At 43.7% G+C, this 16600-nt stretch overlaps 1 protein-coding gene and 2 non-coding genes across 3 annotated transcripts in view; 1 reads left to right on the forward strand and 2 right to left on the reverse strand.

The window, feature by feature from the left end:
• Positions 1-16600, reverse strand: part of LOC126458284 (probable multidrug resistance-associated protein lethal(2)03659) — a 268997-nt gene that overhangs the window by 251021 nt on the left and 1376 nt on the right. The gene's annotated exons all lie outside the window — the stretch shown is intronic.
• Positions 11678-11751, reverse strand: Trnat-ugu (transfer RNA threonine (anticodon UGU)). Its single transcript has one exon. It is a non-coding gene; the product is annotated as a tRNA-Thr (tRNA).
• Trnat-ugu (transfer RNA threonine (anticodon UGU)) lies at positions 11912-11985 on the forward strand. The gene has a single exon. It is a non-coding gene; the product is annotated as a tRNA-Thr (tRNA).

Here is a 16600-nt window from a genome sequence, read left to right on the forward strand (position 1 = left end):
GAGTCCTGTCAGGAGGGAGATAAAGATTGCATACTGTGACTGCAGAGTCTAAGTGGACCCTAACAGCAACTGCTTCCAATGTAGTTTGGAGAGGAATCCACGTGCTAGCAATGTCTGTACGGACCAACGTACAAACGCCACCAGAAGCCCGCAAGGGTCCGACCCGATTGCGACAGAAAACACGGAACCCACGGAGGGTCGGTGAGTGAGCATCAGTAAAATGAGATTCCTGGAGAACCACACAAGCTGCTGAGTAGGACGAAAGAAGGGATTTCAATTCCGGAAGGTGACGATAGTAGCCATTACAATTCCATTGGAGAACCACAGAACGATGGTTTAAATGAGGGCTGAACACGCTAAATCCAGTCATACCGCCGGGTCCCCACCCGTCACCGACAAGGAGGGGGCGACATCCATAAACGACAGGTCAGAATCCGGTTGTGAAGCCGGGGAAGGGACCTCCGGTGACACCAGAGGCTCTTTGTCCCGGGACTTATGTTTCTTCTTCTTTTCAGGCTGAGATCGAGGAGGGCTGTGTGGCATAATGGAGCCAGCTGCAGCAAGATCAGGAACAGAAAGAGACCGGGCGACCTGGGGGCCGATAGACCGCGGCTCTCGCGGTCGCCGCGCTGCAGCAGACCTTTGACCTGGAAGGTGCCGGGAAGGGGCATCCCGGGAGAGGCGCCCTTGACCGGCAGACGCCGAAGGAGTGGGACACTTCTCCGGCTGGGGAGGGGGAGCGGCGCCCAGAGGAGAAGGTGTGGGAGCCGCAGGGGAGGGGGTAAGGAGAGGGGTCCGGGAGGGGGGTAAGGAAGGGGGAGGAAGGGATGAAGATGTAACCAAGGCGTAACTAGATGTCATGGACACAGGGTGCAATCGTGCATATTTCTTACGGGCCTCTGTGTAGCTTAAACGATCAAGAGACTTATACTCCTGTATCTTTTTTTCTTTCTTATAGACTGGGCAATCTGCTGAACGTGGAGAATGACTACCATGACAATTTACACATACAGGAGGGGGAACACAGGGACTCCCCTCATGGAGTGGACGTCCACAGTCACCACAGAGAGGGTCCTGGGTACAGCGAGAAGACATGTGGCCAAAACGCAAGCACTTAAAACACCGCATAGGAGGTGGGATGTACGGCTTCACATCACAGCGATAGACCATAATCTTAACTTTCTCAGGAAGGGTATCCCCTTCAAAGGCCAGGATAAAGGCACCAGTATCAATACGATTATCTTTAGGACCCTTCTGAACACGCCGAACAAAGTGAACACCCCGCCGTCCGAGATTGTCCCGAAGTTCCTCATCAGTTTGAAGGATGAGGTCTCTGTGAAAAATCACACCTTGTACCATATTTAGAGACTGGTGAGGGGTAATGGACACGGGAATTGTGCCAAGATGGGTACAGGCACGAAGGGCCGCAGATTGGGCAGCCGAAGCAGTTTTTATCAGTAATGAACCCGACCGCATCTTGCTCAGGGAGTCCACTTCGCCGAACTTGTCTTCAATGTGTTCCACAAAGAATAAAGGTTTGACACTGGTGAAAGTATCTCCATCAGTCCTGGTGCAAACTAGATAACGGGGGAAAGGTTTTGCCCCTAGACGACGGGCCTGACCCTCCTCCCAGGGGGTAGCCACGGAAGGGAAGGCCGAAGGGGCAAGAGAAGCAGCACTTGAGGAATCAGTACCACGCAGAGAGACGGCCGCAGAAGAGCGGCCAGAGGTTTGGACCCTTATGCGTTTCATCTGCATAGCGTCCGCCCTGATACCACCCACTCCGATCAGGGGCTCTCCTCACGGGCGCCACCCAGCCACAGCAAGGGCCGTCTGGCACGGCGGCCATTGCCGGGAGTTCCGATGCTCCAGGAGGACGAGCAACCACTCCAAGGCATGCATGAGGAGGTCACAGCTCAGGTATCAGAAGTGTGATCCCTGTGTGTTCAGGGGGCTCAACCAAAAGGGTACATAGCGACCCCACCACACGGGCTGGCTACCGTGCTGGCTATGCACCCTAGCATCAGACAACGACGTAGAAGAAAAGGTGGAATATACTAGGAGGGCACACGTCGGAGACACTAGGTAAGGTGCTCTTCCCCAAATGGCTCACACTACGGAAGAGAAATTTTGGAATGGAGGTCAAACCCCAGAGGGGGACCAAGGAATGCCAAAAGGAGGAGATGATTACGCAACAAAGCCAGAGTGTAAAACCAACAGAACCAGGAGGATAGCGGGGGCCAACATAAGCAAGGACACCAATAGAGGGAGAGGAGAGGGCGAGGGGAAAGGGGTATGGAGGGGAAAGGAGGGGAAGGGAAAGGAAATGCAGCCCGGGAGAGAAAGAAGGCTGCAATGGCTCGGGGCCCCGTGCTCGCCACGCACGTATCCACGAAAGAGTTGTGGATCCCCTGGGGGGCTGTGATTCGGATAGCAAGTTGTGGGTCCTCCTGTAACTTGCTGTATGGCTTATTACACGGATCGAAGGAAGGAAAGGTTATAACCCGATAGGACCTGGAGTTATTTATCACAATTGTTTATAAATGATAGAGCGCAGCAATCAGTCCTTTTTTGCCCGTTTTATTACCCAAATCCAGATTTCGGCTAGTGCCTAGCCATTATCAATGCACTATTTTTTAATCACGATGCACGGTAGGTACCTGTTGTTCAGGGCTAGGCACTAGCCGAAATCTGGATTTGCGTAATAAAACCTGCAAAAAAAATAAAGGCGACGGATTTCTGCGCTCTATCATTTATAAATTACATAACAGTCGCGGAGTGCACCCACTTTCCTAATGGAAGATAACCTGATATCACTGTTCGATCGTAACGAGTGTGGTGCGGAATTTTGCTTCAGTTTAGTTTCAGTGTTCCTAACAAATTAGCGCTGCCAGTTTCACTATCTTTCAATGTGCTCTCAGCTGTTCGACAAAGGAGTTGGGTAACGGGTCTGACCCCATCATAGCTAGTATGAGGGTTTTTTTATTTTCTGCTATCCCGGATTGAAATGGCATCTCTTAACGAAATGACAGAACGTAATCCTCAATTGGATGAAAGAGCATGTCAGTCTTTGACAAAGTAGTAAGTGAGCTCTGCTGCAACGATGACTCGAAGACTTATTGTAGAAGAAAAGGTGAAATGTTTAGGTTGACTGTGATAATTTGTTTTCATTTCTTTCACATAATTCTGAAATAAAAAACCTGTGTTCTGATGAGTCAGCCATACCAGTAGTGCAACGAAAACGTCCTAACAGTTACGTGTTAAATTACTTATCTGAGATGTTGCAACAGAACAGTACATTATCTGATACAGTTTGCAGATCTTCGTGAAAAATGTACTCAAAGAAGATCTCTGTAGTACAGCAGTACAAGGGATTTTGCAAGAAGTATGTGCACTATCTTGCACAATGAAGTATGTGAACACATTAGTCGAAACGAGTCAATCTTATGCCGTGTTTGCTTATGTGACTCAAGAAAGAAATTGCAACGCTATTCCGGAAAGTGCTACCTTATCGGCAGTTGCGGCTTTTCAGTATTTGCTCAGCTACAACAATGAGAGAGTGAAAGAAGACGAAATTATGTCAACATTAGAATAGCTACAACACCTATCTGTGTAGCAAACCCACAAAACAATTGCGGGTTGCGCCGGCAACTCTGATGTGCTAACAGTTGCCGTTGATTTTTTCCGTTTTAAGATTGGATTACGCAACGTTACTCAGAAACGCCAACAATTACTCCAGCAATTATCCACTTAGCGAAGATACACAGTAATTAATACTTTAATATTATTCAGCAGTTAAGGTGAATACTGTAATGGTTCTTTGACTTAGTCCACATTCTACAACAAATATTGCACCACAAATTTTTATTTATGCTCCCCTTAGAGACAGAAGTAAATAAACTTTGGTAGTGTTTGTTCAATAAATGTTTTGCAAGCTGAAGTGTTACCACACTCTTGGATGAATACATAGAAAAACTTTTGCAGTATACAGAAAGTGTCTCCTGCCTACATGCAATCCAAAAAGCTTTAGAAAAATATTTCCGCCTCAAACTAGTTCATTCCTTAGTCCAACCTCATCTTTTCTATTGTGACGTAATTCAACACGGCACAAGCAGTGGTTACTCCAGACGATCCGACGTAGCTATGAACGCCTGCGTACGACTCGAATGTGCGATATTCGGTTGTTTCAGCCCATCAGTTATCCTCATACTTAGGTTGGATGAGACCGGATAGGCCGCGACGTTATTTTCGTGTGCTCTGTTTACTTCAACGGTTCCTTATTGGAGTCCTCAGCAGCTCTTCTCGCGTAACAAATACCAATCATTCCGTAACTTCAATACCAGATCGGGTAGATCCAGTATCTTTCGCTGTACCTTTCATAAAATCAAATCATCAATTTCAGCCACATTCATTACTAAATAATGATAATTAGGTACGCCTACGACAGCATGCGTACCTGCGCAAAAACAGGACTTTACAGTGCTCATACCTCGGGTTCTACTGGTGATACAGTGTCAAGTATTTCTGATAGCTGTCGGGCTAAGGAGCATTTGAATACTCAGCAGAAGTATCGCCTTAGTGTCACTATCATACAGCAAAGGGTCAAAGTATGAATATTACACACTTCCTACTGCTTAGGCAAACAAATTGATTGTTCTTTTTGCATTTTATGCAGTCTACCGTAGAGTTTATGGGACTTACGGCGGCACCATTAGTTCACGGGCGTTTCCTCGGAAAACGCCAAGAAAGGGCCATTTTTACTGTATTTTCGCTATCATCAGCGTACCAAACCCCAGTCGAGGATTCAAAGACGGCTATGCACATCAAGCTGCTAAAATTTTTTCCTGTGTATTCCTACGATTCCGATCTCTAACGTCCTTGAAAATTTTCTTGATATACCTACAAATTTCTAAGATACAGAAGTTCAAAGTTACCCCACTTCTAAGAGTAAAATCCGGTATAAGACGAACTCTAAGTGACAAATAACCGCAATAAATTGCTCATATTTTAACGGTATGTTCTCCACACATTTATCTACAAAACTATCTCCTCGTTTTCAAAACTATTCATCTGTTGTCGATAGACTCCCAAAACCCAGGCGTGGATTCCGAGACGGCTATGCACAGCAAATGGCTATAATTTTTATGATGTACTCCTAAGATGCCCATCTGACAGTTTCTTCATATCTTTATTCGTTTCCGGGACACAGAGATTCAAAGTTACCCTACTAGTAGACGCAAAATACGCACGTAAAATTAGGTGAGGCAAAAACTTCGTTTATAAAGTGAGGTAGCACAGAGAAATATGCTGTATTGTCTCCGTTATCTGGGAACCTCTTATTTTAGTACTGAAGCAAACTCAAATTTTTTTGCACATAAAATACGAACTGATGTTCGAAATTAGTTTTGCGATATTTCAGTTTCACATAAATAAATTTTTGGATAGTAAACATTTCTTTTTATAAGAGATGTCTTGCTGCAGCAGGGAAAGCAAGCCAACAAGCGGAGAAACGTTTCTATCGCAGCACGAAAACTGCAAGTATGTACCTGTTTATTTAAAACACTGAACAGTGGGGCACAAGCTGCCTCAGTCTAACTTCAACACCTTTAAAACTTTTCCCAAAAATTTTTGTCTTGCGTACATAGTCCCGCTTTTTCATGCTGAGACACAAGACAGTGGCAATAGCAGAGAGACAAAAGTAACAAGTACTGGAAGATAGTAGATACCAGTTCTGTTATAGGAAGAGCGAAGGAGAATGGCTGTGTAAGAGAGGGAAAGAGTGCCACTGGAACAAAATTGACAGTGGCATAACACTGGTAGAAAAAGAATGAAGGACACAATGTCAGGGGAAGAAGGAATAAAGAGAGAGGGTGAGAGCCAGTGATAATGGGAAAGAATATATATATATATATATATATATATATATATATATATATATATATATATATATATATATAGAGAGAGAGAGAGAGAGAGAGAGAGAGAGAGAGAGACCATTAGAGTGAAAGGACACTAATAGTGGGAAATAAAGGGACTGTGGCTGTGACAAAGAGATAATAACAATGAACTGGGCTGAAAGAGAGAAAGGACAACAGTATGGATGGGTGTGAGCTACGTATAGCTATGGAGTAGTGGGTAAAGGAACAGTTAGTGGAGGCTGTGGGAGTTTGGGGTGATCTGCATGTTAAACCGTGAATATGTTCGCATGCCAAATTTGAGAAAAATTTGGAAGATGCTGCTGAAGAAGATAGAATAACGCAGCTGGTATCCCACTTTTCAGTCTTAAATGAACAGGAACATAATCGCATTTTTTGCGCTCCAATAGCACCATTTTTCTGCTGGTGTTACATGACAAATTCCACATATTCATACTATATGATTAATAACCATATATACCGCTCATGTGCTCTACAAATTGCAATGTTGACAGACTGTCTGGATAGATGTAAGAGTCCCACGTCTCTACGCTTGCCAGGTCAAACGCATAAAATAAACCACCAGTACCAAACACAGTAATAACCGGAAAATGTGCATTCTGACAATAGAAGTAAACGGAGGCCTGACGGAAGTGCAACCTCCGATTTTCAAATAACTAAAACGAAACAATAGTTTGCGAGACGGATTAGAAGGATGGTTTACGACATACGGAGGTTTGAGTCTGGCCGTGAGCCGCACGAATGACCAAATGGTAAGCGGGAAATGCGGGTTCGAGTCCCGTTCCGAAACGAACTTTCATTGTCATTCCATTCTACAGCTGATGGTTGTCATTATTTGTAATTGCGAATAACGTAATGTAGAAATTCATTAAGTTTGTGTACATTTTAAGCAGGCCCAGTTTCAGATCTCTCACTGGAGAGTATATATTTCCAACACCAATTTATGCAACTGAGTAAGGTATGATTTGTACTCAGTCTCACACATGAGAAGATGGGGCGATTGGGTACGTCTCCTACCATTACTTGTTCCAAACTACTGGTTGAACTGTGTTCTTCGCACGAATACAGTAGTTCGTCTCCCACAATGACTAATCTTTCAACCGTGGGTGGCCTCTCTATGCAAAAGATTTCCAATATAGTTCCTTCCCGTGTCTCAACGAGTCTTTATTGGCTCTGGGTAAACCAAAACAGGAAGTTCAAACTTATATGGCTGTCTTGCCGTCGGAAAAATCAGGCTTTCTTTTCCACAAATCACTGACATTTGAAATACAAATTTCATTCACACTAACACACTTGAATGAAAAAGAGTATGCCTCTTCAGTTGAACTAGTTTGTAAACAAAAACGCAGCCTAATGTAAAGTACTAAATCAGGTATCATTTAAATAAATTTCTTTTCAGTAATGTGTTTCCTTTTAGTTTGATTTTTAGTTCTGCGATGGTGTCAATGAAATGGCTGCGATCAAGCATTTGGCAACTTTTCTGCTCCTATTTCGCGAAAAAGCTACAGATTACGTTTTGAAAAACTAAGTAGCGCTATAGAGGCATCGGTTTTATCGGCGATAAACTGGCGTCATTTCAAAAGCAGACGATTGTGGAAAATCTCTTGCGATGGCACTACTGCCAATGAAACGAGAAATGCTTATAGCATAGACATATCAAATTCAGTTGCACAACAAAGGCAGATATAAATTTGCTTTTGTTAGTCGTCACTTTTCTTTGTTAACTTTTCCGTTCTTTCTAAAGTTTTCCTGAGGCGTTTCAGTTCACAGCAGGCTGAGTGACTCTCGAGCCGAATTCTTGTCTGCATTTATGTCTCACTAGACTGCTACCACTAAGTACTAACTGATTTAATAGTTTTGTGGCTGGAGAAAACTCACGATAGGAAGTAACGCAGAGCTAGTTACGACAGATACCAGAGAAGGTGATATTCACCGGGTGCAAAGCTTTACACGCATGTGCGATGCTTGGATCGATAATCTCTCGTCCATCGCGTTACTTAACAGTAGCGGCGGGTACAAACTGAAGCGAACACATGGCGTCTCGGGAGAGATTTTTGCGGCACGCAGCGTCAACGTCGAATGTAACGTGATGGCGATAACCTATCGTGTGTAACTGCGCAAGGTCGCTGGTAACTAGGTCGAGACAAAGTTCCGTCTACTGTGGACGGACTGCATGTCAAATCCCAAGTCTCAGGCTACAAGAATGTTCTTCAAACACTAGAAAACACGCAGTATCGTGCACACAAATCCCGAAATACATGCTTCAAGTGCTTCCCATGCCTCGTCGAAGAATTGAGGCACCAGTATTCCAGTAAGCAACACTTAACAATACACTATGTAAGAATAGCAAAAATTCTAATAGCAAGAAGATTTCTTTCGTCCAGTATAAGGGTGCCCAGTCGTTTGCAACTGGTGACAACCCTAGCGAAAGATCTCTCACGAAAATGAGATATGCTTCAGTATGGAACTGTGAATAGCCTTTCGAATAGTCTAACTACATTACATCTGACCATGACATCCTCGTGCGTGGAAAGAGCGCACTTCGGATGCTCTATATTTACGACGTCATTTTGTTTTTGACCACGAATTTCTTATTCTTCCAGGCAATAATTTTGTTTGATCACGGGATCCATTCTACTTCTGCTATACATGAAAATGTGTGAAGTAATAGGGCACTTCTGTGAATCATTTACACTGCACTTTCTAGTTTGACGCGACCTGATTCATCGACCGCTGGGAACAATTCTATGTTTAAGCTACCTGCAGCCATTTATGGGCAACAGTGAAACTAAAACTTAACTACGCATAGAATTTGTCAGCGACTTGCCGGGTGCTTTGGAATTGTTGAGTTTGGCGATCTAGTTGCTTTTTAACATCACTAGCAACACTAGGGATAATATCTTTGTATCTACATAGATACTCCGCAAGCCACCGCAGGGTGTGTAGCGGAAGGTGCCCTGTTACCACTACTATTCATTCTCTCCCCTGTTCCACTCGTAAACAGAGCGAGGGGAAAACAGCTATCTATATGCTTCCGTATGAGCCCTAATTTCTCGCATCTTCGCTGTCTTTACACGTAATGTATGTTGGCGGCAGCAGAATCGTTCTGCAGTCAGCTTCAAATGCCAATTCTCTAAACTTCCTCAATAGTGTTCCTCGATAAGAACGTCGCCTTCCCTCCAGGGATTCCCACTTGAGTTCCCGAAGCATCTCCGTAACACTTTTGTGTTGTTCAGACAGAGGTACAGGTGACAAATCTATCAGGCCGCCTCTGAATTGCTTCGATGTCTTCCTTCAATCGGACTTTGTTCGGAACCAAACACTCAGGAATAGGTCGCACCAGCGTCCTATATGCTATCTCCTTTGCATGTAACCCAAATTTTCCTAAAATTTTCCCAATAAACTTAAATCTACCATTGGCCTTTCTACCACAGTTCTCGCATGCTCGTTCCATTTCATATGTACATCTATCTACATCCATACTCCGCAAGCCACCTGACGGTGTGTGGCGGATGGTACCTTGAGTACATCTATCGGTTCTCCATTCTATTCCAGTCTCGTATTGTTCGTGGAAAGAAGTATTGTCGGTATGCTTCTGTGTGGGCTCTAATCTCTGATTTTATCCTCATGGTATCTTCGCGAGATATACGTAGGAGGGAGCAATATACTGCTTGACTCCTCGGTGAAGGTATGTTCTCGAAACTTCAACAAAAGCTGCCGAGCTACTGAGCGTCTCTCCTGCAGAGTCTTCCACTGGAGTTTATCATCTCCGTAACGCTTTCGCGATTACTAAATGATCCCGTAATGAAGCGCGCTGCTTTCCGTTGGATCTTCTCTATCTCTTCTATCAACCCTATCTGGAACGGATCCCACACTGCTGAGCAGTATTCAAGCAGTGGGCGAACAAGTGTACTGTAACCTACTTCCTTTGTTTTCGGATCGCATTTCCTAGGGTTCTTCCAATGAATGTGTCTGGCATCTGCTTTACCGACGATCAACTTTATATGATCATTCCATTTTAAATCACTCCTAATGCGTACTCCCAGATAATTTATGGAATTAACTGCTTCCAGTTGCTGACCTATTTTGTAGCTAAATGATAAGGGAACTATCTATGTATTCGCAGCACATTACACTTGTCTACATTGAGATTCAATTGCCATTCCCTGCACCATGCGTCAATTCGCTGCAGATCCTCCTGCATTTCAGTACAATTTTCCATTATTACAACCTCTCGATGTACCACAGCATCATCCGCAAAAAGCCTCAGTGAACTTCCTATGTCATCCATGCAACATTACGCACAGATATTTAAACGACTTCACTTGCCAGGCAATATTGTATCCGAAGATTACAGGTTTGTTCTTCCTACCCACCCACATTAACTAACGTTTTTCACATTTAGAGCTGGCTGCCATTCATCACACCAACTAGAAATTTTGGTCTATGTCGTCTTGTACCTTCCTATAGTCACTCAACTTTGACACCTTACCGTACACCACAGTATCATCAGCTCACCTTGTCCACCAAATCATTTATGTGTAAGGAGAACAGCAGCAGTCCGATCACACTTTTCTGAGGCACTCCTGACGATAGCCTTGTCTCCGACGAACGTCGAAGGCAACATATTGGGTTCTATTATTTAAGACTACTAATCGAATCGTCCTGTGGTCCCCGCTCACTCCCAACCACTGCTTAGATTTCGGACAAAAGTAGTCTGCGGTGACGGCCGAAGATTTTCGGTGTAAGGCGGAAGAGTGGACAGAAGCTGGATATACCTTCTTGTCCTTGGGTTGGTTCAAATGGCTCTGAGCACTATGGGACTTAACATCTGAGGTCATCAGTCCCCTAGACTTAGAACTACTTAAACCTAACTAACCTAAGGACATCACACACATCCATGCCCCAGGCAGGATTCTAACCTACGACCGTAGCGGTCGCGCGGTTCCAGACTGAAGCGCCTAGAACCGCTCGGCCACATCGGCCGGCTCTTGTCCTTGGGATGAGCAACTAACCCCAAAAGGCGGAAAAACCAGCACTGAACAACGGCACGATAATGACTGCATTAACCAGACGACGTGTACCCACCGGAAATATGGCTTCCAACTGAGAAACTCATGATGATCGAGTCACTGGAGACAGATTCCGGAATAGCCTCTATTAGGACCTCAGTCAGCGACTGACAAGTTTGAGGTGACCATGAAAAGGAGATTGATTAACCAACAAAAGGGTCCAATTCGAGTCAGAGCGTGATACGTGGTGGGGAAGTTAATCTGGAAAGAGAATACAAGGCCCCAATCTGGAAATAGGTGTGAAGCGAAATGGAACGAAGAGAATGATTTATGCTGAGATCAATACGATATAATCGTAATGGGAGTATGATTCGTCATGAATAAGAACGCGGGTCAGGACTGTAGAGTTCAGTGCTAGCTTCGTTCTCACTAGAAACAGGAGCAAAACATCAACTACACTGAACAACCCTGTTTCACTCCCATTTCAACTTACGAACGCTTCCCTCATGTCACGCTCTCTTAACTGAAGTCTGGTTTCTGTACAAGTTCGAGACTCATTCGCCCCCCTGCAATTTACCTATGCATATGTACGAAGACAGTAACTTGTTCTCGAAAGAATAGTTACTGTTGATGACCGTGCAACTTTTCCTTGGAATAAATGACTAACTGTAAACCTCAGCTGCCGACAGGCGTTGTTGATATACCTCGATGTGGACAGCTGAAAATGTGTGCCCCGACCGGGACTCGAACCCGGGATCTCCTGCTTACATGGCAGACGCTCTATCCATCTGAGCCACCGAGGACACAGATGAATAGCTCGACTGCAGGGACTTATCCCTTGCACGCTCCCCGTGAGACATTCCCCACTGTCCACAATTCCACGTATGTATTGTACCTTACAGACATTTGCCCACTCACTCCCGTGCAAGGGATAAGTCCCTGCAGTCGAGCTATTCATCTGTGTCCTCGGTGGCTTAGATGGATAGAGCGTCTGCCATGTAAGCAGGAGATCCCGGGTTCGAGTCCCGGTCGGGGCACACATTTTCAGCTGTCCACATCAAGGTATATCAACAACACCTGTCGGCAGCTGAGGTTTACAGTTAGTCATTTACCTATGCAACCTTTAGAAATTCAAGCATTGTATCCCACTCATTATTGTTGAGTGTTTCTACGAAGTCTAGGAGAAGTAACTAGCTGAATGTGTCAAATGGTTCAGTACCACCAGGGCAGGACAAGCGCCTCCTACGTGCACGACAACATTATACAAAGCGTGGCAAATTAGTATGACAGTTTAAATCTTTACTTACACTTCGTAAGCCACGGTATGTGATTGAGGATGACTGGTATAACCCTGATCTCCTCCAATCAAGATTGTTTATTCTATTGAATACATCTTTGGCTAATTGCGCCATCCTGGGGGCGTTCATATCTTCATATCTTAAGAGCAGCATCGAGAGGCGAATATACTTCAGGCATCTGAAATGTTCTTCCAAGTTTCCTCTTTTATTCCGCCAATCAACGTGTTATATATTTTCGTATTCGCTCTGTAAATGTTCTCCATGCGAGAAATTTTTTCCTCTCTACAGAAACTATGACTTTTCACTTTAAGAGGGCGAAATAGATAGGAATGGATTTTAGCAAATGGATTTTAGCACTGAGGATGCGGGAAATTCTTCAAACATCCTTCCTTCCTTCCTTTGGTTTAATGTTTTGGCGTAGCTTTGACACTCTCAGTCATCAGTAGATTAATTTCGTTTTAGTTTCGCATAATGTTTTAAGGCAAAGCAGCAATTTTACATAGACTTTAAACCAGGTGCCGGGTCTAAGGTTCGGTTCTGGCAGGTCAAATACTGTGCCCCCACCCCTCCTGCCTAAAATTTAACTTACCGCCACCCTCACGTAATGAGCCACGTAGAAGCCTACGATTTTAAAATATAGTTTCGTAACACTGACACTGTCTGCTTACCTCAGTGCTTAGTAGACTGCCATTCAGGTATTAATCATATGAAAATCTAAAATTGGCAATTGACTCTAAATTATGGGAAGTGTGATGTCCACATGGATACAAGAGATCCGCTAAATTTCGGTTACACGATAAAGCGCACAAATCCGAAGGCTGTAAATTTAACTAAATACTTAGGGATTACAATTACGAATAATTTGAATTGGAACGCTTACACAGATAATTTTGTGGGGTAAGTAAAGCAAAGACTGCGATTTGTTGGCCGAACACTTAGAAAATGCAACAGGTCTGCTAAAGAGATTGCTTACACTACGCTTGTCCACCCTCTTCTGGAATATTGCCGTGTTGTGGGTCCTGCATCAACCACGATTAACGGAGGACATCGAAAAAGTTCAAACAGGGGTAGCTCGTTTTGTATTATCGTGAAATGGAGGAGAGTGGGCCATTGATATGATGCACAAATTGGGGTGGCAATGATCAACACTAAAGCGTTTTTCCTCTCGACAGGAGCTCCCATGAAATTTCGATCACCACCTTTCTCCTCAGGGTATGGAAATATTCTATTGGCGCCCACCTTAACATGGGACAGTCATCATAATGAAACGAGAGCTCGCACGGTAAGCTTCAAATGTTCGTTTTATCCCGCGCGCTGTTAACAGAGTGAAACGGTAGACTAGCAGCTCGAAGGTGGTTCGATGAACCCTCTGCAGAACACTTAACTGTAAATTGCAGAGTAATCATGTAGAAGTAGATGTTCAAACATTTGAAAAGGACCCGTTTCGTACAATTTATGTAATACTTTCAGACGAAAGTGTTTTATGGAGGAAAAATTTTTCTTCTGTCATGCTACGAGGGTAATCCCAAAAGTAAGGTCTCCTATTTTTTTGTAAGTACATAGACCAGTTTATTTCTACAATTGTTTACATCAGTTTACAGCTTGAACATTTAGCTATTTTTCGTCTATGCATTTTTGTAGGCGCTGTGGCAGTTTTTGTATGCCCATGTCATACCAACTCGCCGTCATGCTGTTCAGAAAGTTACGAACCTCTTCTTTCACCTCGTCGTCTGAGCTGAATCGCTTTCCGGCCAAATGTTCTTTTAACCTAGGGAACAGGTGACAGTCACTCGAGCCAGGACTACAGGGTGGGTGGGTGATTGATTATGTTCCACTGAAACTGTTGCAGGAGAGCAACGGTTTGCCGAGCGATGTGTGGGCGAGCGTTGTCATGGAGGATGTGTACGTCCTTGCTCAACATTCCTCTTCTCCGATTCTGAATTGTCCGTTTGAGTTTTTTCAGTCTCACAGTGCCTGTCAGCGTTAATTGTTGTTCCAGCGATTCAGCTCCGACGACGAGGTGAAAGAAGAGGTCCATAACTTTCTAAACAGCATGGCGGCGAGCTGGTATGACATGGGCATGCAGAAACTACCACAGCGTCTACAAAATTGCCTCGACAGAAATGGTGATTATGTCGAAAAATAGCTAAATGTAAAAGCTGTAAACTGATGTAAACCAGTGTAGAAATAAGCAGGTCTATGTACTTATAAAAAATAGGAGACCTTACTTTTGGGATTACCTTCGAATCTGATGATTTTAGAAGCAAGGTTATAGAAATTTGAACCTGTTGTGCAAATATATTTAAATGTGGTGTTTTTATTAACTAAAATTTTTAAACGCTTGCTATTGTAATTAACTGATCAGAAATTACCATGTAAAAATTAACATTGTTATTCAGTGGAATTAAACCAACCAAATACTTCCATGTAGGCCTAATCTAATGCTCACAAGCTGCTGTGCACTGTTACATTTAACAGGTATTTTTATGGTTTTGCACAACAGATGGCAGCACCTTTGTGTGACGAACGGAATGAATATTCAAAGTTTTACACAAGTTTTCCACTGAGGAAAACACTGTTGCAACTGAGACCCAGAAAAAATGAATGTACACAATTCTAGCCAGTGGGACATTGGGTTAAGAACTATAATAGCATCCAACTTTCACAACTTCGACACTCAATTTATACGGTATAAGATTTAACACCATTATCACAGGTTCACTTGCATTAAGACTGAACACTGGTCTGCCCGTTACTGGATGTAAGTGGGGAAATTTACATGTCTTTTCCGCCTACTTTTGAGAATGTCTGCTTCGTGAGGGCTCTATCCCCTTTTGTATTGCCTGATTCAACTTCCCGTGGACCGTACTCCATGCTGTAAAGTCGCGATTTGCAGTTGGCACCAAGCAGTGTTACAGCCTGAGTGGGTATCTGGAATATTTTCTATAGCAGCCACACCGCAAACCAATGCACGTGGGCCAACCTGCAGGAGCACGAGTATCTTGTGTTAAAGTAAGCCTGAAACCTTTAAGAATTTCCATTTTCGAGAGTTTTCGCAACGCTGTATTCTCCAAAGCTTAGAAGAAAAATGTGGGGCATAAATGTAAGCAACATTTGAAGTAATAATCTAGATCGCAAAATGGCCGGAGGCGTCTTCCGACACCTGTCAGTGCCACAGTCATATCTGCTCACCACATACTGAGGCATGGTCTGATGGTCATGATATAATCTAAACCGGTTGCCAGTGAGATGCGATTTTTAATTTTTAATAAAAATTTGTGATCAACTCTGATTTCGAATTACCTTACCAATGCTTTTTTTTCAACAATGTATTCAAATGTAAACGTATGCTTCCGCAGCCGTTGTCACAATCAAAATTCTCCTGGGTTTGAGGCCGCATTGTCAACTATAAAATTCCCACGTTTCGGCGACTGTTACAAGTCGCCTTCCTCACGATGTGTTGCAATACACCCGGAGGAAGGTGCCTTACAACACTCGCCGAAACGTCGGAATTTTATAGTTGACAATGCGGCCTCAAACCCAGAAGAATTTTATTGACAATGTATTCAAAAATTATTTTAGTAAAATGTTGGCTGGGAGTGGGGCGGGAGATTTTTATGTGCCCCATTACCCTCCCTCGCCCACTCTCATGCCGCTTTTCCCTACCCACCCTCTAAGATGAATTCTGCATTCATTTGTGTTCGTAATTGGGCGAAAATAAGAAAATATTTCGACGCTGTACATGAAAGGTGTCATTGGTCTTTGGTGCGTGTTTCCAGCACTGCCCTTATCGATATTTTCAGCTGTCCCTCTGAAAATCGTCAACGTTTCCATGGAATGCTTTAGTGCTCCTTATGGAGCAGGTGAGTGTACATTTGCCCAATACTCTTCGCAGCCAACAGGCGGATTTTGACGTCTTCCGTACAGCTTCCTCCCATGCCGACAGTTTGTGTTCTGGTGGTGTCGACAGATTGACTACTTCAAGTCCTAACAGTTCTTCCCTGAGAACAGTTTTTCTGCAGTTTATAAAATGAAAAAGTACGTTGCAAATTCGAAGAATAGTTTACAAGTAGATACTACGCATGAAACGTTGCTTAAGGTTATATGTTGAACACTTGACTAAAAACTTATGATCTCTTACTACCATGCCGAAAGAGTGCATTCACATATTTATCGTATTTTCAGCCAGAGGTTTACGCCCCCTAGCATTACTGAAACGCTTTTGAAAAAAAATATTTCTGTAACTAGACGCAAAAAATTTTAGCAATATCCTCCAATGGATCGAAACATTTACGGGACTTTCTTGTGCCAAGACTCGCGGCAAATCACACAGCTCTATCAATTCATTCCTTTG

The sequence above is a fragment of the Schistocerca serialis genome, chromosome 2, assembly GCF_023864345.2.
Source record: "Schistocerca serialis cubense isolate TAMUIC-IGC-003099 chromosome 2, iqSchSeri2.2, whole genome shotgun sequence".
NCBI lineage: Eukaryota > Metazoa > Arthropoda > Insecta > Orthoptera > Acrididae > Schistocerca > Schistocerca serialis.